The 27308-nt window shown below is 40.2% G+C and overlaps 1 long non-coding RNA gene across 1 annotated transcript in view; it reads left to right on the forward strand.

Moving 5' to 3' along the window:
• The first annotated feature begins 285 nt into the window (after positions 1–285).
• LOC126475213 (uncharacterized) overlaps positions 286–27308 on the forward strand; it is a 391722-nt gene continuing 364699 nt past the window's right edge. Inside the window, exon 1 of the long non-coding RNA XR_007586678.1 lies at positions 286–405. This is a non-coding gene — a long non-coding RNA (uncharacterized LOC126475213). The remainder of the gene's footprint in view (positions 406–27308) is intronic.

Genomic DNA, 27308 nt, shown 5'->3' on the forward strand with positions numbered 1-27308 from the left:
CCTAGAAGATTAGCGATTAGAAAGAAGCGCGATAGTTGAGGCAGAAATGGAGAGGTAATAAAAAGAACAGCGCGGAGCTTAGTGTAATGACGCTTGCCGCTCGTACACAACTGGGAGCGGCGCCGGGGCGACGTCGTAGAGTAGAGGAAGCTCCGACTGTGGCTGTTTCCCTCCTTCCTTCCTTCCCTGCTTCGCTTCTGCTGATCCGGCGCTCCGAGCCCGAACGATGCGCATGCGCCGTGCAGCGGCAACAGTTGAATGCGGATCGGCGCGAGCTGCAAGGGGGCTGTCCAGTCTGCTTGGCCACACGCAGCCTGCCGCAAGCGAAACTTGCGTTGCCTCTGACTTCTGCCGCGACGTTCTCGCGTCCCTCTGCAGCTGTTTCCGATTGCGCCACCTCTAGCGGTAAGTGAGCTTCAGCCGGCTCTACGACGCTTACTGTATTTTCTATCCGTAGCGTAAAGCCTGTTACCGGAGGAGAGCACGGCGGCCCGATTCATTCTCGAACCAGCAGCTCTGTGTTTTGTCACCCACTGGGCGCTTTTCTGCTTCCGCTTAATGCAATGCGACGTCTTTCGCTACCAGTACCTTGCTAATTCCCAAGCCGCAGCTGTCTGGTCATAATCGTATACTGCCAGCAGTAAAGAGACTGAACTCGTCCTTGTGGGTGCGTCACGTGCTCGTACACCGACGACGTTGCTATCGACAAAATTTCTGCGACACAGAGTAAGTGCACGAAGTGCTGTTGGTCTGGAAATCTGTGTCGTGTAGGCTACAAATATATTGTGCAGTAATTAACAGCATTGACAGCACAATGGGCAGAATTATCTTGTACTCTTACTGCACGTACGTAAAATGACAATCTTTTGCCTAAAGTTGTTTCGTTCGATCCTGCGAGCAAAAAGAAATATGCAGTTCATAATTTGTGTGTTCAAGATTGAATGTTGTGAATTAGTTTTAGATGCTGTTTATGGTATATATTGATATTCGAGAGAGAAGCATATACTTTTCAGCATTAAATGATCAAAAATATGACAATGTATTACATCAAATATTGTTTAGAAAATATACAATTCAACCTCGTTTTTTAGTTAAGAGAATTATTCCGGTTTCACACCTATTAGGATTGTTGATTGGGAACGAAAGAACTGTGGACTATTACGCGCACTGGGGGACTAAATTTGTGACCAGTAACGCAGAGGTTAAAAATATGTGAAATACGTCCGTTCCATGGGTTCTATAATGATGAAGATAGTATTTAATATATAGTTTTCTTAATAAACTTCATCAATATGCGACGAATAATATGTATTGTCTTGCACGCTTCATTTCAGGTAATTCTGGAAACGAAAAAACATTCATTTAAATGAAAATTGTTTTTACAACTATCGAAACGTAAACTTACGTTTAACTGGAAAATTTGGTTTTCAGTTCCCACATTGTGTTTTCCAGGTCAAAGACAGCTTGTATCCCGATGTGGTGATTGAAAAAAAAAAAAAAAAAAAAAAAAAGAAACAGTAAATATGGATGCGTTTTGGAGCATATTCGTTATTCAAACTGACTAGCGCTCAAAATGTGGATGTCGACAGCTAAAAAATGTACCTCCTTCGAATTGTTGACTTTTGCAGATACTGGTAAAGTAATGTACGAAAAAAACGTTCGTTCTTCCTCCAGAGCTGAATCAGAGAGTCTCAAGATCTGAAGATTGTCGCCAAACGGTAATACGGGGAAGCACCCAGTCCAGGAAGAATTTGCATGCTGTGGATGTGGTGGGCCCTGTTTTTCATTAAGGGGAGCCCTTTTGGAGGAAGATCTTACCCGTCATTTCGTCTGCCACGTTGAGGAAAATACCTGTCGTGGGTGACACTAATGGCACGAAGGGCAGGCGAAGGTGTAGTGATCCACGCTGGCTTTCTCGACACTGCCAGGGAGGATAGTATTCTGTCTTCTTGTGTTGACGGGGGCGCGGGACTCGAGTTGTATCGATTAACCAGACCTGCAGCGACAGTTACTGTCGCTGGCGACATTCCACCAATAGTACAGCGCCTCGCTGTTCCGAGCAGAATGTATCGGTTTTGGACTCGTCTGTCCTTGCGACGATACTTCTGCAATGCTATTCGTACGGAGCATCGAAAGACTGCGTGCTTTAGCTGCTACAAGGCTTTCTGTTGTTTGCTATATAAGTAGTACTGCACGTTCACGCCGCTTTCAAGTACAATAATTATTAATCTCATAGCTGTACATCAATCCAGATTCTCCACTTCTTCCTTGATCTGCCGGTCGTTAACGGCCGTTGTCTTTTGTGTCACCGGAAAAACTTAACATTTCTCCGTTGATTTTCGTCCATATTCGTATTTCATTGTTTGTTCGTCATGGTCCTGATCGTGTCAGACAGTGCAATTCTCAATGGTCTCCGACAGTAATAGCAAACGCATTTTGGGTTCAAAATGACCAATTTCAAATACACACACTCAGCGGTCTGCTGGAACATGGACGCTAATACTGCTCTTCAGTATTTCGCTATTGTAATTTCGCAGCTTTCTCTACTAAACTTAGTTTCATTTTCGCTGGACATTCTCCCATATTTTGTATTAATTACTCGAGATTCATCACAACTCACACTATCCTTGATCTTTTTTTTTTCAGCTGAGAATTAAATGACAATTGTTGGTTTATGCGCTAATGCAAGACGATGAAAGAAGTTTGTCATTTAATTTTCCATCCGTATCACGATTCTCGGACACCAAGAGAATTCAGAAGTGTGACATAAAATAATTATATGTCATTGCTATTTATTCTCAAACCCACGTCGTTACTAATCTCTTTAAGCATGTTTAGCGAATATCATCGTTTCTTCTTCTAGAGAAGTAGCTTGTCGCAGCCCAAGTACTACCGTTCGGTTCATGCGAAGAATAAAATGAGGACGAAAGGTGGGAGAGGAGGAGACGTAGAAGGGGGAGGAACAGTTTTGGTTGAAGGAAAAAAAGGAAACTTCTAAAGCAAATCATTGTGTGTTTAAGGTACAAGCTGTATATAGCGCTCATAATGCAGCAACACTTAATTAAATACGCATTATGTTATGTAGTCTGTAAACAGAGACGTTCTACGTTGCGATATACAGTGTAGTAAAAATTGGTTTCGTTTGAATTCGGTTGCAGAGGTGATGCGGCAGATGTCAGTTTATGAGTACCCGCTAACTGTATTTCTTCGCGAGCTTATTAACAGCTGTCGGCTGCAAGGAAACTATTAGAACTGTATCAAAGAGATTTATTGATGAGAGTGATTAGAGTCTTAAGTAAATTCTCGTGCTTAGAAATTTCACTAGGTGCCACACAGGAAGAAATATTTTTTTGTTGGCCACCTGTTTGGTTATAACTGGTACAGTTCGTTTCTTTTACATGCTTCATGAAAGGAGAGAGGTACAGTTTGTTTCAATTTACGGAGTTTAGTAGTCGGACATAAAAAAACGCACTCAGCTGCACTGTATTACATTGATGTTTTGGCTGTACTACAAAACCATTGTAGAAATAAATGAGACAGGGAGCTAAAATCTCGAAACTGTTGATGAGAATAAACAAATCGTACCAGGTTCCCGGGTTCGATTCCCAGCGGGGTCAGGGATTTTCTCTGCCTCGTGATGACTGGGTGTTGTGTGATGTCCTTAGGTTAGTTAGGTTTAAGTAGTTCTAAGTTCTAGGGGACTGATGACCATAGATGTTAAGTCCCATAGTGCTCAGAGCCATTTTTTGAAAACAAATCGTAAAGTGATTGTGGGAAGATCATTCACTGTCCTTCTGATAAACCGAATGACATTGCACTTTTTCAAAAGAGAGACTGGTCTTGTATTAGGGAGGGTGGAGGTTCCAGTCTTCATCCGGCCATCCTCATTTACGTTTCTCTTTTTTTTTTTCCTCAAGTTCCTCGAATGCCGGAATGGTACCTACTAATGCATACGGCCACAGCCGACTACCTACCCCATCCTTCCCAAACTAATCCTGTAAGCACGTTGTTGCCTGTATATATGAGTTATGTAACTTTTGGTTCAAAAAATGGTTCAAATGGCTCTGAGCACTATGGGACTTAACAGCTGCGGTCATCAGTCCCCTAGAACTTAGAACTACTTAAACCTAACTATCCTAAGGACATCACACACATCCATGCCCGAGGCAGGGTTCGAACCTGCGACCGTAGCAGTCGCGCGGTTCCGGACTGAGCGCCTAGAACCGCGAGACCACCGCGGCCGGCTAACTTTGGTCTTCTTAAAATACAACACCACAAGATGTCCAATTCCCTAGGAAAAGTTATCTACCGATGAATACTACTACTACTACTGATACTGCTATTGCTATTACTATTACTGCACTTCAGACGCTGATCCCCGTAAGCGTCGTAATACGAACGAAACCATGAACTTTCGACATTGTACTGCCTGTTCAACGTTTTATTTGCGGTTTTTTCGAATGCTGATATCTTCAATCAGTTGTAGAAGTAATTTGTTAATGAATGGAAACGAGAACTGAGTGTATTTGTCACTTTGCCGAAATAGCTTTAATCCGGAAGGATGTACATTAAGCACCACAGCAGTATCAGTGATTACAAACGCTACATGAGCCACAGACTACGAGAAATGTCACAACGTTTATGAGATCCGTAATGCCGCACTTTATGCCCGCTTGTTCAGCTGATACGAAATGACGCTGCAGTCGGAATAACTAGTACCAAAGGCGAAGTTGCAATGAAGTTCAACGAAAGGAACGAAGCCAGTCCGTGCATTTGACTCGTGTAGTTGTATCGCTGTTTTCTGAGTTGTGACCCAGATAAGAAAGTTCTGGATGGCTGATTGAAACGTAACAACAAACGTATTACATTGTAAGGACAGTTCCCATCTTTCGCTTCTTTGTTTGGTTAGATTTTTAGTGGTGATTATGCCATTGTATATAAAAATGAATGGCGTTTTTATAGCAACGCCGCTGGAGCAATTGTGATGATTACAGATGACTGATATCGAGTGAAATGGTGCACTAGTACGGGATTCGACTTAAACTAAGGAGAGACCGGAGTCAAATCCCTGTCCATCTGTCCCGATTTAGGTTTCCTCTTGTTTCTCCTAAATAACTTCGGACGTTCGAAAAGAAAGTCACTGCACAGAGCAGTTATCCACCCACGTTTATATTAAGTCACATCACAATTTTTTTATCGTTAATCCAGTGTTATTTGAATGAGTATATATTGCCCTGTAATGTTAGTCTATGGCTATCAATAGTGTTAGAAAGTAATAGAGCTATACATAACGCTGAAAACATTGGATCACTGTTTCTGAGCTATGACTTTCACAATATATTTCACGTTCTACTTGAAACATACAGATTCTTCGATGGCGACGTGGATTAAGATGTAATTTTATTTTGAAATATAATTATTACAACCTAAATTATCGCAGGTTCTGTGCTTATTATTATCAATTAACAGCCATAGTTTTTAAAAAGAAAGTTAATTTGTATTACAGTTGAAATGGATATCAGCAGTGCCCTCAGGGTATTGAAATAGTAATAAGTAGATGAGAATCAGAACGAACATTTTTTTTTTCTACATGCGTTCCAGATTTTGAGATCCAAAAAGTAGCAAGTGCATCCTAGATTTTCCAATATGCCAAGAACGTTTCCGCGACATTTGACATAGTTAAGAAATACGATGAAAATAGCAATATTTTGTCTACTGCAGACTAAGGAATTGCACGATTCTACTGAAATACAGGTTGCATTGGAATGCCCATAAGCAGGTCATTCACCATCTCACAGAAGATTAGCACAAAATGCTCGAAACCAGGCATCGTTGAAAGAAGTAAAATACTTTCAACTCACGCGACTAGTTGCTGTCGTTCCGGTACAACCTGAAAACAACACTCTAAAAACCATCACCACCACCATCCCAATCACCGTCATCGTCAGGCGTTCACTACTGGATAAAGGCGTCCTGTACACTTTTCCATTCATTACCGTCATCAGATGTAGGCATCCATACAGTGTCCCTGCATGTTTTCTGACGTCATCCACCCACCTACGATTAGATCATCGTTTCGGTTTTTTGTTATCCCTTGTAATCCCAGCAGAGGACGTCCTAGGTCCATTTATATAATCTATTCATCTGAATGCGTGCGTGCTTGTGTGGATAGATGGGTTTATTCCAGCACAAATCTGGCACGCCTGGAGGAATGTCAATAAAACCAGGGCCGGTTTAAAGCCCAAGCGACGCAACCGTTTGCGACTTAACTACGAATGTGTGCTTATAAGCCGTCACTGGCTCCAGTATCAAATATTGTCCTACTTAGGCCAAGTATACACGAAACGTAGAGTCTTCACCTAATTGGGCTCAATTTTCGCTCAAGGCCTATGTGTGCAAGGAATACAGAACTACTTCAGCACGTTACGCGTGGTGAAGGCAGTTTTTCAAAACCCACGTTGATAAAGACATAACTAGAGTCGACACTGTTTCAAAAACGTATGTACAGACTGTCAAATGGTTCAAATGACTCTGAGCACTATGGGACTTAACATCTGAGGTCATCAGCCCCGTAGAACTTAGAACTACTTAAACGTAACTCACCTAAGGACATCACACACATCCATCCCCGAGGCAGGATTCGAACCTGCGACCGTAAAGGTCGCCCGGTTCCACACTTGAAGCGCTCGGCCACACCAGCGGGCTACGGACTATCATCTTCAACCATTTAAAGTGGTACCTTGAAGTCATTAGATTTAGGTTCTATTTTGAAAGAGTTTGCTACGTTAAGGGCAAGAAATATTTCAGTAGAATGTTTTTGTTCAAAGAAAAACTTGTCAGCACACATACTGAAAAACTGCACGAATCCTTTATGACTTTAATAATGGAATACTTCTCTTTCGTATCACACACAAATTTGCGCTTTGTTTGTAGTTGCGTACATAAAAAGTTTGATCCTGTTTACCACTTTTCAACTACTTTCATGGTAAATTTTCTAAAATTTAAGTATATGCTGGTGAGTTTTTTTCGTTTGAAACGTAAAATTTACAAAGTTAAACAGTGTCTTGTGATTAGCATGTCAATATAAAGGCAAGAGATATTTTTTATTTCTGTCGCTCATTTTACGATTGAATGTGAAATAATTTCTAAATTATTGTATTAAAAAGTTCCATTATTAAATTTAAAAAATAACAGAAATTTTATATTTCCATTCTTTTTACAAGTTTAACAGATAGCAATTTTTTTTATTGAAAGTTGAACAATGGAATTAGTCTAGACCTTTCTGCTTGCACTAAAATCTTTTAAATATATCAGGAATTACTTTAAATGGAAATGAATTATTCCTTGTTTTAATATTTAGCAGTGGAATAAGGTTCAAAAATTTATTTCTCTAACAGAGGAATGTCTATGTTGTAATTATTTTGAAAGAAAAAAGAACCTATATACTCCATCACAAGATTTAGATTTATTTTTAAAAGTATTACCAAGAACTGAAGTAAAGGCACCTAATGTGAGAGTGCGTGTGGAAGGGGAGGGGGGAGATTGATGGGGAGGAGAGGGGGAGGGGGAGCGAGCGCCAAATGATATGTCGCTTGTGTGGAAGAATGATTTAGAACGGGCGCTGCGTAAAACATACTACACATTTATCGTCTTATCAGAAAAAGTCTTCAGGGGAACACTTCTGTACTTTTTCCAGGATTTAGGTTACAAACTGTGGTACATTTGGTGAAATTTCAAAAATTGATACACGTGTGTCTAACTAAACAAAGAAAAATACTGCAGGAGAAAGACACTAGTAAGAAACATGAGATTGATAGCGGTGACAAGGGTTTTACATGTAATAATAATAGATGACGTCTTTAATATAACATTGGTGCAGTTGAGTAACCAGGTAATGCCAGTAATGAGCAGATATGGAACACGAATCTGCATTTACTTGAAGCTCCAGGTTGCGTTTAGAGTTCTACGGCACGTCGCCAGGTGCCGACGTTACTTTTTCATCAATATCTGTGTGCAGTTTCTGATTGTTGCCCGCTGAACGACAAAATTATCGTATTTTCTTTGCGAGAGCTATTAACTCGTTTTTCTAGTGGTGATGGTACTAGATCCAGTAATTAATATCCGTGAAAATAGGAGACTGTTACTTCATGGTAACTGCATCAGCTGACTCGTTTCCCTGGCACAGGACCAGAGAAACTGCACTGAAACGCTGCTAAACCTCATGAGCTGTCCTGAGTATGACGCGCTTATGTGTCACACATTTCAAATAAATTAACGATTTGAGTCGAAAATCAGATTTAAGTTCCGCATTTTACGCATGTGTTGTAAAACTAACGAAATAAGAATCACGGGAACAAAAGGGACACTGATTTTGTAATTCAAAAGAATTCTAATAAGCTACTTTAGTTTTAGTTTCTCGCAAAAACGTCTGTTGAGGCACATCTGAAGTTGAAAACTTTCGGGTTTTTACTTGACAAACCACGCCCATAACTAAATTAACAACAACTAGGAAGAAGTGTTCCTGTAAAGTAAATTGATGTTCTGGGTTAGTAAAATAAAGAATGCAATTCGAATTCGGATTAGCTCCTTGATTCGCAGTGCCAATTAGTCCATGTGGGTGAGTACCTACACGAAGGTAATTTGTTGTGTAACACAATGACGGGGCCTTAATCGAGATTGGTCAACTGATGCACAAACGTCGCTAAATTACTCAGTTGAATGCACGACTTGAAACTGTTTCTCCGAATTGTATGTGCCAGCAGCATAAAATAACGCTCTGTACAAGACCGATAGCGAAACATTTCTTTGATAAGGATATCAGCAGCGGACGGCTAATGTCACACCACGCCATTCTTGCTGTCCACAAAAGCTACACATTCGCTTGTGCGTGATGTCTATCGACTAAGTCACTCATTCCTTACTGAAAAAAAAAAGGTGCTTCTGAATTTCTGCTGGACCACTCCACTGACGTAACTGTTTCAAAGACAAGAAAAAGATTTCAGTTTGCTTTCTACGAAACTTCTTTGAAACAAACATATTTTTAAAATTTCATCATTAAAAACGTAATATACAGGATATTCACAGAGACAGAAACAAGTTCAGAGCTAAAATTGTTTTCCGGCGAATTTTCAGGTCCAGTAACATGTTTTACTTCGCAACTATAAGTTATGGCTATTAACATTTATTTGTACGTCTTTTACTTGCAGCTCAGATGTCTAAAGGGCAAAGGACAAAATGAACTAACCTTGCAATGTCATATGAAATATAAACTGTTTCATACCAATATCATTTAAAATAATCAATAAAAGCAAGGTGTCTTACTTACTTGCTTTCTTTTATACGAGCTTCGTATTTTCCAGCATTACATCACAAACATACAGGCTGTTCAAAGTAATTTGGACATCCTTAACATGTCATAAACGCTTCATAATATCAAAACAAAGTTTACAACAAATGCTACTCTTCAAAGGATTATTTTTGGCACGATTAACCTACAGATTATTTTATTCGAAGACATATTGAAACAGCAATGATATTTTAAAATCGAAAGGATAGGCCTACTTTTCACAATCGGTAGATCTTCAAGAGAATTGTACAATTAAATAAAGTTTCACAACAATACCCAAATATAAATCAAAATCGAGGCCAAAATTTATGAGTATAGGAGAGTTTGTCTCTGTTATTCAATGTTGTTGTGAAATGGAATGGAATTGTACTGTGTTGTCTGTCTTGGGATAGGTTTTCAGCTCACCGACTACCAGCTTTCGGCAAGCACGAATAGGTGCTATATCATGAAATTGCTCTTCTCAAGAACTCTCTTATGCTTTTCTAACATTTGTTTTAAACAAATTATAGTTTCTTCTACATGTCTAGAGACGCCGTTACGAGCATTAAGAACATTATGTTCTATCACTTGTATAAAACTCTTTCGTAACATTCGCTTGTTTCTACATTGTTATACTGTTCATAACACATGAGACACACCACGAGTCTTTGGATTTCGAGCATCTGTTTGGTAATGAGTACGCTAAGCCAAAACCGATAATAAATAAAATGTAATACTTTACACGATTGGAAGAACTTGATACCAATAAATATATGACCGGCCGCTTTCTCCTCTGTTAAATTAAATTCCAGATATGTAAATACTAAATCGCAACATTAAATTAAACTTTTTCATCTTTTGTTAAACATAACTATTTCCACATGACATAAAAGCTTTATTTTTCCTATTTTTGGATTATCAAATGTCCCGTCAACATTGCGGTTAGTAGAATTATTATTAGATTAAGAAATACTCTTTGGTCAAGTATGGAGCGAACTTTTCTTCTTCTTCTTCTTCTTCTTCTTCTTCTTCTTCTTCAGAAATCATCGCGGCAATCTCCTTAAATGAATTAAAGTAATTGTGGGGACTCTAAATCAGAATGGCCAGAGGGGGATTTTAACGCAGCTCCTTCCACATACAACTCCAGTGTCTCAGACTCGCACAACCGCCCTCGGTCAGTGAAATAATACGAAGTACATACGTGGCGTTCAGGATAAAAGTGCAGTTAAGTCCGAACATAGTTTCACTAATTTTGCCTCAAAGTTAAAAACTAATTAAAAATAAAGAACGTTCTTGTAGTTTCATTTTTATCTGATTTAGAGAAAAAAAATTCTTATTATTCGTCACTCATCAAAACCTTATACTATACTGATGTGCTAAACTTATGGACGAAAAGTGACTTTCCTGTGATGTGTCACTGCCAAGTCACTCGACAAAACGGGGTCCATACATTGAAAAGACTGTTACAGTATAGTGCGGAAGGTAACTGAAGGAAATATCCAGTGGAACGAACAGATATGGCACTGTTACCCAAAGACAACAGTTACAGATTAGATTAGATTAGTACTTGTTCCATAGATCATGAATACGACACTTCGTAATGATGTGGAATGTGTCAGTTTAATAAAAGGTGTCTATACAAGATATAACATTAGACAAAATATTACATGACACTCAATTTTTTTTTTTTTTTTGGAGGTTGGGAAATTACCCACTTACTATATCCAAAAATTCATCCAATGAGTAGAAGGAGTTGCCATTAAGAAATGCTTTTAATTTCCTTCTAAATGCTATATGGCTATCTGTCAGACTTTTCATGCTATTAGGTAAGTGACCAAAGACTTTTGTGGCAGCATAATTTACCCCCTTCTGAGCCAAAGTTAGATTTAACCTTGAGTAGTGAAGATCATCCTTTCTCCTAGTGTTGTAGCCATGTACATTGCTATTACTTTTGAATTCGTTCGGATTGTTAATAACAAATTTCATAAGTGAATATATATATTGTGAGGCTACAGTGAAGATTTCTAGCTCTTTAAATAAGTGTCTGCAGGATGATTTTGGAAGTCACCGCGGTGCTTACGGTCCCCTGGACATTACAAAAGGCGGTCCGTGGTTTTTGCTAGCGTGTATGATCGCCATGGGTGGCAATGCATCCTCTGCGACGTGCTTCCATACTGACCAAAAGGTTCGCGTGAACATCTTGTTGTTCTTGCCGATAGCGTTCCATCTCTCCACCAACTCGGACGTCTGCCCAAGGCATTCCGTGCGTGCCCAGTAGGATTACAGTCGGGGCAACGGAGAAGTCGGTCCATTCGCCGCATATAATCTCGTTCAAACAACACTTCCACCTCCGCTGTTCGGTGCGGTCGTACATTGACATCTATAAAAGTGAAATCAGGGCCGAATGCATTCCTGAAAAGAGTCTCATAGGGGATGGAGTACAATGTTACAACAACATGCACCAGTGAATGTACCGTGCTCAAAGAACTGGAGGCCAATAGGCCCATGCAACGTCACGCCTCCCCACACAGTGTTACCTGGGCCAACAAAACGATCGTGTTTAACAGTATTCCTGTGTGCATTGCGGGTAACCACTCTCGTCATCCGAGGCTACGCCCAGAATCATATCGAACTCTATCGTTTTGGTGGTCCAGGTGCTATGGTGTGGATAGGCGTATGTTGCATGGGCATACTGACCTCCAATTATTTGAACACAAAATATTCACCAGTTATCGTTATTGTCACACTGTACTCTTTCCCTACGTGCATCTTTTCAGAGGGTTCATTCGCTCCTAACTTCAATTTTATAGACGACAATGTGCGACCTAACTGAACCGCGCAGGTGTAACAGCTCTTGGAACGAGAGGATAATCCGCGAATGGACTGCTCTCCCCGTTCCTCCGAGTGAAATCACTGTGCACGTTTGGGATGCGATGGAGACCAGCATATCCACAAGCACCAACTATTGTCCGACAGTTGTCATCTGCGCTGGTGGAAGAATCGAACGCCGTAAAACGAGAATCCTTCCCAACCTTATGGCCAGCTTGGCAGCACGTTGCACAACACGCACTGCCGTCCGTGGCGATCACACACCTTGTTAAGAACGAATTCCGCGTTTTGAAATGTCCACGGGACCATCATGAATAGAGGTGTCATTTTTGTTCGTCTCGTTGCGTACGTCTTTCAGTTACCTTCTGTACTATAGCTGGCAGTTCTCTTACTTCTAGAGAAGCTCAAGTACTGTGGTATGAATGGGACAGCGCTGAAATGGTTTAAATCATACCTAACTGGAAGAGTGCAGAAAGTTGAAATAAGCAGTTCACATAATATGCAAAAAAAAAAAAAAAAAAAAAAAAAAAAAACTGGTGATTTCTCAAACTGGGGAACAATCAAGAATGGGGTGCCGCAAGGTTAGGTCTTGGATCCTCTGCTATTCTTAATATATATTAATGACTTGCCATTTTATATTCACGAAGATGCAAAGCAGGTACTTTTTGCCGATGATACAAGTAGAGCTATCACACCCAGCAGACAAGAATTAACTGGTGAAATTGTAAACGATGTTTTTCAGAAAATCATTATGTGGTTCTCTGCAAATGGGCTCTCATTAAACTTTGACAAAACACAGTACATACAGTTCCACACAGTAAATGGAATGACACCATTAATAAATATAGACTTCGATCAGAAATCGGTAGCTAAGGCAGAATATTCAAAATTTCTGGGTGTATCATTGATGAGGGCTTGAACTGGAAATAACACACTGAAAATCTGCTGAAACGTTTGAGTTCAGCTACTTATGCTAATAGGGTCATTGCAAATTTTGGCGATATACATCTCAGTAAATTAGCTTACCACGCATATTTTCATTCTCTGCTTTCGTATGGCATCATATTCTTGGGTAACTCATCATTGAGTAAAAGAGTATTCATTGCACAAAAGCGTGTAATCAGAATAATTGCTCATCCAAGATCATCCTGCAGATACTTATTTAAAGAGCTAGAGATCTTCACTGTAGTCTCACAATATAAATATTCACTTATGAAATTTGTTATTAACAATCCGAACGAATTCAAAAGTAATAGCAATGTACATGGCTACAACACTAGGAGAAAGGATGATCTTCACTACTCAAAGTTAAATCTAACTTTGGCTCATAAGGCGGTAAATTATACTGCCACAAAAGTCTTTGGTCACTTACCTAATGGCATCAAAAGTCTGACAGATAGCCCTGTAGCATTTAAAAGGATGTTAAAAGAATTTCTTAATGTCAACTCCTTCTACTCATTGGATGAATTTTTGGATATAGTAAGTGGGTAATTTCCCCAACCCCCACAAAAAAATTAAGTGTCATGCAATATTTTGTGTTATGCAATATCTTGCATAGACACCTTTTATTAACCCGACACGTTCCACATCATTACGAAGTGTCGTATTCATGATCTATGGACACAAGTACTAATCTAATCTAATCTTCTATGTATGCTCCAAGTTTCGTCGAGCTACGTTAGTTGGCAGTGACACATCATGCGAAAGACACTTTCGTCCTAAAATTTTCCACACCAGTGTGTTAAGAAAAATTTGTTACAAGGAAGTTGCGGAACTGATATAAGCAATAAGTAAGAACAAAACTATTTTTTTTGTTTTGTATCAAATCAAATTAGTACTGTAAACCTTCCAACTTCTGTGCGATATTCACCGTGTTGACTGCCTTGAGTACATTCTGACTGAAGGTAAGTGTGAGCTACAATTGACAGTTTCTTGAAAAATGTCTGACAGATTGCTCACAAGAATATATTTAATAGTAAAAAAAGAATATAAGCAAAACGGAGATGACGTACTTGACTGGGTTGACTTGCTTCACTTATTGCCCGGAACGTACGTCCAAATTCATCTCTGGAATACATCTAATCGCCAGCTGATCGGCGACTGTTAAATTGCCCACTTGGTTCGCTACTAGTTTCACGAAATACCATACGGTAGCATATTTACAGAGTAACAGCATTTTAACAACTTCTGGAGTTAAAACACTTGACACTTTGACAAAATATTTCGGAGTAAATAGGGGAAAATTTCTTAAAACTATAATCGACACTAACTGCAAATGACACCAGCGTAGAGTCGAAATTGCTTTACGTAAACTAATATAAGTTAATTTTAAATTGGAAATATTTATTTGATCACGAACCGCCTTTCAGCTTCTTAGGCCGTCGTCAGCTGACAACTGAATTTTGCAACCACTGATAAAATGGCGTGCTACTTGCATAAATATTAGTGATATAGATACAGAAGATAGTCAAACGATGAGTTTAAGAGTGTTTAAAAAGTGAAAGTATTGCATTTGTTGTTACGGAGAACGTTTCAAGAATATGAAAAATAAAGTTTTTATTTTATGTGGCAATCGAGAAGTGTAGCAAAATATGAAAAGGAGTTGAAATTACTTTTGTAATCGAATATTGTTAAAACTGAAACTTAATTTAACAGAAGAGAAAACGGGAATTGTGTTTGTTCAGTTAAAACTAAGCTGGTATTCTTCCGTGCACGATAAAGAAGAGGAAGATTAGAATTTAGCGTCCCGTCGACCACTGATTATTAGGGACCGAGCACAGGCTTGGGTTAATGAAGATGTGGAAGGAAATCTGCCATGTCCTTTCAAAGGAAACATTCGTTCATTTGCGTTAAACGACTTAGGAAAATCAATGAAAACCTGAAACCGAGTGGCACATGTTGAATTAATGCTACGTGCTGTAAATATCACGTTTCAGTCTTTGTAAATAAACGAGACAAAGTGAATCATGATTAAATTTCAATTAGTTTGCCTTGCAGTAACATGAAGTGACCAAGAGTCGATAAGCGTTACGCGATTGCGCTCAATGTTTTACCTACTGTATAGTCTTAGAAATCAATGATGTGGTTTTAAATATGGAAAAACACCCATAAACTAAGTCTTAAATGAACTGTAGGTATTATAGCGAAACAATCGTATGGTAATTTGATTCGTTCGCGCTGGCCTATCACTGCAAATTTTCAAGATACATACTGGAACACTTGATATTGTTACGTACGTGTCCGTTACCTGTCTGACACTGCATTGGACCTCTCATACCTCCACTGAAAACCTATTAAAAATGGCCACGTGGAAGTAGGACTTGCGCTTTCGTGGTTCTGTACAAACTTAATTATGTATACATATAGTTCATCCATCCCGAAATCGAGAATCTCGACGATTTTTGTCTGTTATCGATGTCGATATTTAACATACGGACAGACAGTCGGACAACAAATGACAAAAAAATTTTTTTCGTGTTATATAATTACAAATTAACGATTTTCGGATTTTTTTCTTTGCTTCTTTCCAAATTTCATGATTATAGGTCAAAGGGGAATACCCTGTAGGTTTTAATAAGTGAGTTTGCGAGTATGATTTCAAAATATGAGATAAATAGTCGTATCTTTTGATTGCACTGACTCACAAGCTTAAATTTTTTACATTTCCGAGAGACCGCAGACCTCAATATGTGACATAAATTTTAACTCCATACGTATATCCGTCCGTTAGGAAGAAGGAGTCTTAACCTTCGGACAGACAGACTGACAGGAAGACGAGCAACAAAACGATCCTATAAGGCTTCCATTTTTACTGACTGAGGTATATAAACCTGAAAATGAATGTTTTCTTGCTCATTCGTTCTATTCTTATTTTCTCTGGTTCCGTCACACCTTATGAATTAGTGGGTCATAAAAAGAGTTGTTACATCTGTAATCAATAGAATGATGTACCAAATTATAAAAAAGAAGGAAAGAGGGAGAAAAAAAATCTACGTTATATAGAGATTGTAAAGAACATACTGCAAGGAAACTTTTTAATTGACAGCTGAAAAGCTGCTATGGAAACAACAGCATGCAGAAAGACATCCACCTTTATGTACGACGGCGACATATGTGCAAATGTTGTTTCTGTTTAGAGTTCAGTGAGTGAATGACGCAGTTCCTGAAACTTCCTGGCAGATTAAAACTGTGTGCCGCACCGAGACTCGAATTCGGGACCTTTGCCTTTCGCGGGCAACTGCTCTACCGACTGATTTACCCAAGCACGCCCCGTCCTCACAGCTTTACTTCTGCCAGTACCTCGTCTCCTACCTTCCAAACTTTACAGAAGCTTTCCTGCGAACCTTGCAGAACTAGCATTCCTGACAGAAAGGATATTGCGGAGACACAGCCTAGGGGATGTTTCCAGAATGAGATTTTCACTCTGCAGCGGAGTATGCGCTGATATGAAACTTCCTGGCAGATCTCATTCTGGACGCAGTTCCTTCTTGAAAAGTCCATGTTATGATCTACAAATCCCCATAGGAAGCATACCTACAGATATGGCAGCTTCATAAGTTTATGACGCTGATAACACTTCCCTGGGTAATGCAGTGTTGCTCCAGATTAAGACAACACGGCACGTAACAAAGTAAGAAGCGAAGTTAATACTCTTCCACGTTTTAGCGTCAATGATGGCGCAGAGATATATTTAAGGGAAGTCTGTTTCTCCATACCATCCAAAATGCGAAACTTCAAGAAAGATTTTACTTCTCTCTTAAGTCTAATAAATTTAAAGTTTCCGACGTAACTGATCATTTGATTACTTTGTGAATTCGCTATTACAAGAATTATATGCTAGAAACGGACAGTCTACATTGTGTTTGATGCCGTTAACGGACAATCCGCTTTCTACAAGCCACGTTATAATGCTGACCACTACCTTTTATGTCACATATTATATCTTTCTAACTTATACTTGTGTCATATGTCAATACAAAAATGTTGGGGTTGTCTGTCATGTTTATTGGCAGATAACTGATGCATTTCAAGAAAGTTTGTGAATCAAGAACAGAATCCTATAGAAACGGAACTCTTTCCACCATTTAGAGGATTAAGGATAGATGAAGAAAATTTCCCTGGTTGTTGTCTGCGAATACTTGTTTCCCAGATACGAAAGAAACCACTAATGACCTTTATCACAAGTTTCATGCACATACAGTTAAAATTTAAGCAAAAGTATGAAGTGTTCTACGCAATCGTACATTATTGGTAAATTAAAGAGACACTCACTCACAGTTTAATTAAATTCACTGACGTGAAATGAATGACGTGAATGAGCTAGAAATCACTGAATATGCGATGACATTAAACAATAATAGTGAAAGTGCTTCATCTGCGATGTAATCTTCAACTTCTATTTTGTCCTGTAAGTGTGTTCGACAAACGTAGGAATAAATAGCTTTTGCTCCTGAAGATCGTTTCCTGAAACCAAGCCTGAAGTATTACAACAAATTATGAGTACTTAGATGTATTATTATTCTTTCATACATATTCTTCTAAGAAATCTTTGGAAACACTCATAATAAATAAATCACATCACAATTGTCTGCATTATCGCTCTCTACATTTCATGGATCTTGCGGCAGTGGGGTGGTTTGCATGCCTCAACGATACATGTCGCCACTTCCTACGTGCAACCACATCTGTGAAGAGGCCAGACAAAAACATAGTCTGGCAGCCTTTTCAGTAACTCCGGGAGCAACACTATTGATAATCGACTGTTATGGCCTTGAGACATTAAACAAATTGGCTTTGGTACGTTAGCTACAGACAGTTGAAAGCTAGAGAGACTACAGCCTTATTTTCCCCGATGGGATGCATGATTTAATGATGATGGCAATCATCTTCGATAAAATATTTTCAGGTAAAGCAGCCCCAATTCGGATCTCCAGATGGGGACTACGCAGGCTTGTTTCCTCAGCCGACACAAAACATGTCTTTTGGGTATGAGCGTGGGACTTTAGATTCCATGACCAAATAGGTACGTAAGATCATGAAAACAGAAACGGATAAGATTGAGTAACTTATAGTGGTAATTAGTGAAGTGTGACGGTAGGAAGAAAAACACTTCTGGTCAAGCCAGTACAGAGGTATCAACACAAATTCAAACAGGGACAACCCAGAGGTAGATCTAATAAGAAATAAGAAAATGATGATGCGGATGAACTACCACGAACAGCTTGATGATGTCATTGTCATATCCAGAATAAACACAAATCTGAAAACGATGAAGCACTTGAAAGAATTTACGATGAGATTAATTATCAGATCTTTAAGAAAGTCGTAAATTTAATAGACAGCAATTTAGAGCCCAGATTTTATACTCCAAAATATTCCCACGTACAGTCGTGAACTCTGACCATGATTTATCTGTTACGAAGAAGAAACTGAAGGAATTACAGAAAGGTATGAAATTAAGGAGATGCGATCTCGATAAGTTAAAAGAACTAGGGGTGGTCGAGAATTTCAAAGGGAGCGTTAGACAACAACCAATTGAAATAGGCATCATGATCACAATAAAAGAATAAGTAGCCTTGGCAGATCGAATAGTGAAGACCACATAAGAAAAACAACAAGGTGCAGTAGAAATTCTTCGATAACACATGACGTATTGAATTTAAGATGAAGATAAGACGGGAAATATGATACAACGAGAAAAGTTTGACAGAGCTGTGAATGGTCTAAAGAGAAGCGACGCACCTAGGGTAGACGATGTTTCCTTAGAATTTTTGGGATCCTTGACTAAGCAAACCGTTACAAAATTATTCCATAGGTAATAATAGGTGTGAATATTCCCAAATAAGTCATGGTTGCAAAATACTAACACGAATTATTTACGGAAGAATGGGAAAACTGATAGAAGCTGAAGTGGCAGTGGGTCATTTTGCCTTCCAGAGAAATATAGGAACCTTACGACTTAGCTTAACAGATAGGTTAAAGGAAGGCAAACCCATGTTTATAACATTTGTAGATTTACGGAAGAATGGGAAAACTGTTAGAAGCTGAACTGGCAGTAGGTCATTTTGGCTTCCAGAGAAATGTAGGAACGACTTAGCTTAAAGGAAGGGAAACCCATATTTATAACATTTGTAGATTTAGATCTGGTGTCGATGTTGAGCGCAAGACACTCATTTAAAACTTGAATTTAACATAAATACAACACAGGGAGCAAAAAGTTATCTACTACTTTTACAGGAACCAGGTTGCATTGTAAGGTGAGGAAAGAGCCGGTGGCTGAGACATAAATGAAACGTGTTACAGTCCATACCCCATGTTATTCAACCTCTACATTGAGCAAACCGTAGAGGAAACCATGGAAAAATTTGTAAAGGAAATTGAAGTTCAGGGAGGAGAAATAAGAACTTTGAGGTTTGCCGATGACATTGTAATTCTGTCGAAGATGGCTAGGGAACTGGAAGATCAGATGAATGGAATAGATAGTGTCTTCAAACTGGCTATAAAATTATTATCAACAAAGTTAAAATGCGAATAATTTGAGCGGCAAAATAACTAACGACGACTGAGATAGAGAGAATATAAAATTCAAACTGGCAACAGCAAGAAAAGCGGTTCCGAAAAAATTAATTTGTTAACTCCGAGTGCAAACATAAGTGTTAGAAAAACTTTTCTCAAGGATTTATATGGAGTGTAACCTTGTATGGAAGTGAAACGAAAACATTAAGCAATTTAGAGAACAGAAGCTTTTTAAATGTGGTGCTACAGATGAATTCTGAATAACTAATGATATCTTCCTGTTGTGGTCTTCAGCCGGAAGACTGATTTGATGCAGCTCTCCATGCTGCTCTATCCTGTGCAAGTTTTTTTCATTTATGAATAACTACTGCAACCTACATCCTTCTGACTCTGCTTACTGCATTCATCTCTTGGTTTCCCTTTAGAATTTTTACCCGCCACACTTCCCTCCCGTACTAAACTGATCCTCTGATATCTCAGAATACGTCCTGTCAATTGATCTCTTCTTCTACTAAGGTTGTGCCACAAATTTCTTTTGTCCCCAGTCCTATTCAGCACTCCTCTTTAGTTTCGTGATCTAACTACCTGATCTTCAGCATTCTTTTTTAGCACCACATTTCAAAAGCTTCTAGTCTCTTCTTGTCTGAAATGTTTATGTCCATGTTTCATTTGTCTTCTTCAGAAACGCTTTCCTTGTCGTTGCCAGTCTACATTTTATATCCTAAGTAATTCGGTCATCATCAGTTACTTTGCTGTCCAAATGGTAAAACTCTTCTGCTACTGTAAGTGCCTCCTTTCCGAATTCAATTCCCCCGTCATCACCTGACTTAAATCGACTACATTCCATTATCCTCGTTTTGCTTTTGTAGATGTTCATCTTATATCCTCCTTTCAAGTCTCGTCAATTCTCTTCAGTGGCTCTTCCAAGTCCTTTGCCGTCTCTGAGAGAATTACATTATCTTCGGCAACCCTCAAAGTTTTTATTTCTTCTCCCTGGACTTTAATTCCTTCTCCAAATTTTTCTTTTGTTTATTTCATTGCTTTCTCAATGTACAGATTAAATAACATCGGGGATAGGCTACAACCCTGTCTCACTCCCTTCTCAACAACGCTTCCCTTCATGCCCCCTGACTCTTATAATTGCCGTCTGGTTTCTGTACAAGTTGAAAATAGCCTTTCGCTCCCTGTATTTTATCTCTGCTATCGAATTTCAGAGCGAATATTGCAGTCAAAACTTGCAAAAGCTTTCTCTAAGTTTACAAATGGTATAACCGTCTGTTTGCCTTTCCTTAACTTATCTTCTAAAATGGGAAACTCGCCATCGCACCCCCGTCGGATTTAGTGGTAGAGGGCCAGAGGACAGTCCATCAAAACTGAACACAAATGAAGCACGAAAACAGGAAGAAGGTATACTGGACTGTGGGAAAAAAAGCAAAGTAAAAACAGTGAACGGTCTAAGAACAAGTAGTACAACATAGAGCAGCTGACAGAAGAAATGGCGTCGTGGTTGAGTGGTTATGGTGTTGGTCGGCCAAGCAGGCGAGCCGTGTTCAAACCCCTCACGTACCAATTTTCTTTTCCCGCTGTTCGTTTTGTTCAAATTTCTGTCTGTGTCGTGAAGTAACGTCGGTTTGCAACAGCGAGGTGTAAGGTAGGGACCTATAATGACAGTTGATTCTGCACAACTACTCTATTAGCAGCCGAAAGGAAGTGGCTTTCGAATGGGAACTGCAAACGTTTGATGACAAGGCGACAAGTCAGCCTAATCCTCCACCGTAAAACACGTCTGATGTATCATACGTGGCATTAGTGACAGTACATGTGTGATATGGTAGGAATCTCTTATCGACGCACCTAATTTGTACGCCAGGTAAACGAGTGAGATGTGCCTCCTTCTGCGATACATGTGTTCGTATGACCGTGAATGTGATCACTCCCAGAGAAATGATGAAAACAATATAGTTTGTCACATAAGCTGCAACAAATGAACGTAACAGTTTCACAATCACACAATTTCTCTTTGCTCTGACAAGAAATATGTATTTAACGTTTTTGAAGTTGCGTTCCGTTTTGGAAGTTTTGACTCTTTGATTCCTTTGCGTAACATAGTTCACACCCGTTTGTTTTCTGTTTCAATTTTTGTGAGACGTTTATGTGGTGTCTGGCATGTTCTCACTGTTCGTCACATTCACGAGTGACGGTAACGTATTCTTATCACCTGACTCATATTCTGTAACCAACGTATAGTATGACAACTGCTAAGATTACAGAAAAAGAACAAACATTTCAATGACCAGACGGACAGTTCATATTTTTGTAAAAACTAAAGTAAAATAAATGGCGCGAGGGAGTTTTCAACGCGGCTCGCCCGCTTGGCAATCCAACACCATGACTACTTCCCCATGACGCCTTTGCTGCTGTAGGCTGCTCGTTATTGGGCTTTTTGTCCTTGGACTGTCCACTGTTTCTATTTTGCATTTCTTCACAGTTCAGTACACCTTCTTTCTGTTTTCATGCCTGATCTGTGTTCAGTTTTTGGCGGACTATCCACCAGGCCATGTTACCACTTAATTTAAGGGGATTGCGATGGGGAGTTTCCCACGTATGAGAAGTCATAGGATCAGTATTGCCTCGCGTATTCCTACACTTCTCCGGTATCCAAACTGGTCTTCCCCGAAGTTTTTCCATTCTCCTCTAAGGAAATAGTGTTAGTATTTAGCAACCATGACTGATTAAAACAGATAGTTCAGTAATATTCATACCTGTCAGGACTTAATTTTTTTGGAATTGGAATGATTATATGCTTCTTGAAGTCTGAAGGTGTTTTGCCTTGTCATACATCCTGCACACCAGATGTAAGAATTTTGTCATGGATGGCTCTCCCAAGGCTACCTGTAGTTCAGTAGTTTTTTCAGACCCCGTCTACTACCGGGTCTTGTTTCGACTTAGGTTTTTGAGTGCTCTGTGAAATTCTTCTGCAGTATCATATAACCCATATCATCTTCTTCTACGTTCTCTTCCGCTTCTATAATATTGCCCAGAAGTACATCTCCCTTGTAGAGACCCTACAGCTGTATCTTTTTTCCCCGAAGGCCGCTTTACTTTTTTTTGTAGGTACTGTCTATCTTTCCTCTAGTGATATATGCTACTAAATCCTTACATTTAGCGTCTAGTCATTCCTACTTAGCCATTTTGCACTTCCCAACAGTCTCATTTTTTAAACATTTGTACTCCCTTTCGCCTGCTTCACTTACTGCATTTTTATATTTTCTCCTTTCATCAGTGAAATTCAGTACGTCCTGTGTTATCCAAGAATTTGTACTAGGCCTTGTCTTTTTACCTATTTGACCTCTTCTGCCTTCACTATTTCATATGTGAAAGCTACCCAGTCGTTTTCTACTGTATTCCTTTCCCCAGTTCTAATGCCCTTGTGAAACTCTCGACAACCTCTATTTGTTTCAAGTTATCCAGGCCCCATCTTCTCAAGTTCTTACCTTTTTGCAATTTCTTCAGTTTTAATCTACTGTTCATAACGAATAATTTGTGGTTAGAGTCAACATCTGCCCCTAGAAATGTCTTACAATTTAAAATGTGGTTCCTAAATCTCTGTGTAACCATTATATAATCAATCTGAAACCCTCCGGTGTCTCCAGGCCTTTTCCACGTATACAGCCTTCTTTCATAATTCTTAAACCAAGTGTTAGCAATGATTAAATTATTCTCTTTGCAAAATTCTACCAGGTGGGTCCATCCTGTCCCCCAGCTCATATTCGCCTACTATTTTTTCTTCCCTGCCTTCTCCTATCGAATTCCAGTCCCCCATCGCTATTAAATTCTCGTCTTCCTTAACTATCTAATAATTTCTTGAACTCATCATACATTTATTCAATCTCTTCATCATCTGCTTAGCTAGGCGGCACATAAACTAGTACTACTGTGGTGGGTGTGGGCTCCATGTCTATCTTGGCTTCTACTATGCTGTTCACAGTAGCTTACCCGCGTTCCTATTTTTTTATTCGTTATTAAATATAGTTCTACATTACCCGTATTTGATTTTGTATTTGTAACCATGTATTCACCTGATCAGACGCCTTGTTCCTCCTGCCACCGAACTTCAACCTATCCATTTCCGTTTTTGAATTTTCTAACCTATCTACCTGATTAAGGGATCTAACATTCCACACTTCGATCCGTAGAATGCAGTTTTGTTTTTGCTGCTGATGACATTCTTCCGAGTAGTCCCCGCCGGATATCCGAATGGGGGACTATTTTACCTCCGGAATATTTTACCCAAAAGGATGCCACCATCACTTAGAGCTGCTTGCCCACGGGAAAAATTACGGCTGTAGTTTCTCCTTGCTTTCAGCCGTTCGCAGAACCAGCACAGTAAGGCCGTTTTGGCTGATGTTTCAAGGCCCGATCAGTCAATCGTCCAGACTGTTGGGGGCACTACTGAAAATGCTGCTGCCGCTCATCAGGACCATATGTTTGTTTGTTTGACACCTCAACAGATCCCTCTCCGTTGTGGTTGCACGTGCGGTACCACTATCTGGGTCACTGAGGCACGCAGGCCACCACCCCAATGGCAAGGTCCATGGTTCGTGGGGGGGGGGGGGGGGAAGGGGGGAGAGGAGGAGTATTGAATCGCATTGGGCAGAAAACGAACTTACGCCACAAAACAACCAAAAGAAAGGGTTGGTTGACAGGACACACAAATGGAAATGCCAGTTTGGTAAGGGAGGGAAGTGTGGGGAAGTAGAAATTGTAGTGGTATGCCAAGGCTGGACCAAAGTTAACAGGTGTAAGTGGGTGGAGACTGCAATAGTTATGCAGAGATATGCACAGAATGGACAATCGAAGACGAAGTCTGGGAACTGACGAGAGCAACAGCAACATGGAAAGAATATTAGCAGTCGTTGTTTTAATTAATTAATTCATTAAAATAACATCAAATACATGTAGCAGTTTAACTGATTGGAGGTAGCTGTTATTGTTGTGGTGATGGTGTTACTGCTGCTGTTGCGCTGCTGCGTGCTTAGGACGAGCAAGCCTGTGAAAGTCGCAGCCGTGACTGCTAGTGGTTCCCGGAAACAGGCCACAGGCACGATCCACTGCAACACGTGAGCCTTATCGTGACTCAGCTGGTATTCAGTTAACAGCTTGCTCGTGTTCGTTCCAGCGGCAGTGCATCCGTTCTGCGGCCACAGAAATCGGAAAATCGTGACGGTTCCAGTAAGCTGTCCGAACTTCAAGCATGCGACCGACGCGAGCTATCAGTAGACGCTTCAGGTCACGCAAAACTGTATTCGACTTCGAAGAACTAACAAGTGAGCGAGGTTTGTAAGGTGGATCGAAAGTAGATAGTGCGTACCTCTATATCTTTTCTCCAAGTATTTAAGGCTTCGCCGAAAGCTGTTCGTCTGAGACAGGCGCTAGCTCACTTGGAAAGGGAAAAGAAACGGCCGAGATCTTGTTAAAGAACTCGACGTGGTAGTCGATTGAAGTAAATTGGAAATAAGATTAGATCCCTAACAATGGATTTTGAAATTGGTAACTATACTCTCACGAGCAACTGAATCAGAGTGACCCTCTGAATAAGTCGTAGAATACTCTTTCGCCCTGATAAGAGCAGCGACACATCGTGGTATGGACTCCCTCGAAACACCAAAGGCGTTAGGGTTCATCTTGAATCGTGACAGTTCCACCGCCACCCATTACTCGAGAATGTGACGAACCTTCTCTTCTCCGCCAATTGTTCATTTCGTTATTCGATGAATACCCCAATTCAGGTATTTACACAGCTGGCCCAAGAGATGACAGGACAGGCTTCACCTTTCTATGCACCAAGAGCATCCGGCAACGCTCCCTGTCTAGTGGAAACTATCTTTGCGGCGGAACTGATGGTCATCACCCGAGCTCTTCACTAAATCCATACCTGATCACTTGAGTCTTTTCTGATCTGTAGTGACTCCATAAGCGGCACACAGACGGTAACCCCTGTTGTTCCCAGCATCCACTGGTAACGCACAATCACGATCTTCTATTAGACCACCATCACAACTAGAATTCCTCTGTTTGCCCAGTCACGATGGGATCATGGGAATCGATCTTGTGGAGCGATTCGCCAAGGAGGCTGAAAATAAAGATACCGGGATAGTGATGACCGAAGGGATCGCTGTGTCAAAAATGTACGGATACCAATCAGTGAATGTTGACCCTTATTTTGACTGGACCAGTGGTGACATTCTTCCCAAAAATCGGTCAGGGGCCTAAAGATGCCGTAATGTAGTGCTGAAACGGGTTGCTCAAATAAAATAAAAACTGGAAATTTAGACGGCTGAAGGTATTTTGATTCGACATTTTATACTGAACAGCTGAGGCACCGCGACCACCTGTATAAAGATGGACTTACATTAAGTGAATTATTTGACGTTAGAGAGACACAGCTTAAGTTGCAAAAAATTTGAGATCACAGTTCTTTTTAGATTAACTCCAGTCCTTTCATCAGCAGTTATTAAAAAGGAACCACCACGCCAGAACTTTCTGCTTCTCTGCTTGCCTGGAAAGTTATAGAGTTCGGACAGGGTGGTTGCTGATCGCACACTTTTACGTGGCTCCTGATTGAAGGATGCTGGGAGCGGAAGCTTGCAGTCGGCACGTAGCACATTGACTACTGAGACAAGCCTCTCCTCCTTTCCTCAGGTAGCTTATATCTTGTAAAAGAAACTAACATATAATTGATTATTGCATTGCAGAAGTGACACAAAAGTTGATGGCGAGTTGCTAGAAGTACCAAGTACAGCCTCTTCGCTCATTTCTGTAAAAAATGGCTCTGAGCACAATGGGACTTAACTTCTGAGGTCATCAGTCCCCTAGAACTTAGAACTACTTAAACCTAACCAACCTAAGGACATCACACGCATCCATGCCCGAGGCAGGATTCGAACCTGGGACCCTAGCGGTCGAGCGCGGTTCCAGACTGTAGCGCCTTGAACCGCTCCGCCACTCTGGCCGGCGCTAGTATTGTCAACGAGCGTAAACATTCCAGAGCGGCACGAAGTCAGCCGACTTCGACCAACCACAGAGGGGCCAAGTAAAAGTGTACAATCTTGACCTATCCTCGACCTTTTCTGAGGGCTTATTTCATTGGACGCAATTCGCAGGGCACCGCACGGTAAGCCCTGGTAGGTCTTTCGTCGCTTCCGTCTGACTTTAACCGCACCCTATTATCTTATATGTTCAGATTCTTTTGTAATTTATTTGTAACATCTCCTACGGCTGCCAACATCAGTCTTTTCATTCCCCTTTACTTGCGGTTTAAAATGGAATCTTTTCTCCCATATTTCCGACATACCTTGTATTGAAGGACCGATCACCATAGCAGTCCCTTAAAAGCCCATAGTCCCTGCATCCATCGACTACTGAAAGCGATACATTTCAGTTAGGTTCAAGCTATGCACATTTCGCCGATGACGTTCCAGATGTGCTCAATTGGACTGACATCTACTGGCCACAGATACCACACAAGAACCACACGGACGCTGAAGGCTCGTCAAACCACTGTGATACTGCTTCATCGGTTCACGGGCGTCGCGTCAGATAATGTTGTGGAAGCTGCACAATATTTAGACGAGACAGC

Source organism: Schistocerca serialis, chromosome 4 (assembly GCF_023864345.2).
Source record: "Schistocerca serialis cubense isolate TAMUIC-IGC-003099 chromosome 4, iqSchSeri2.2, whole genome shotgun sequence".
Taxonomy (NCBI): domain Eukaryota; kingdom Metazoa; phylum Arthropoda; class Insecta; order Orthoptera; family Acrididae; genus Schistocerca; species Schistocerca serialis.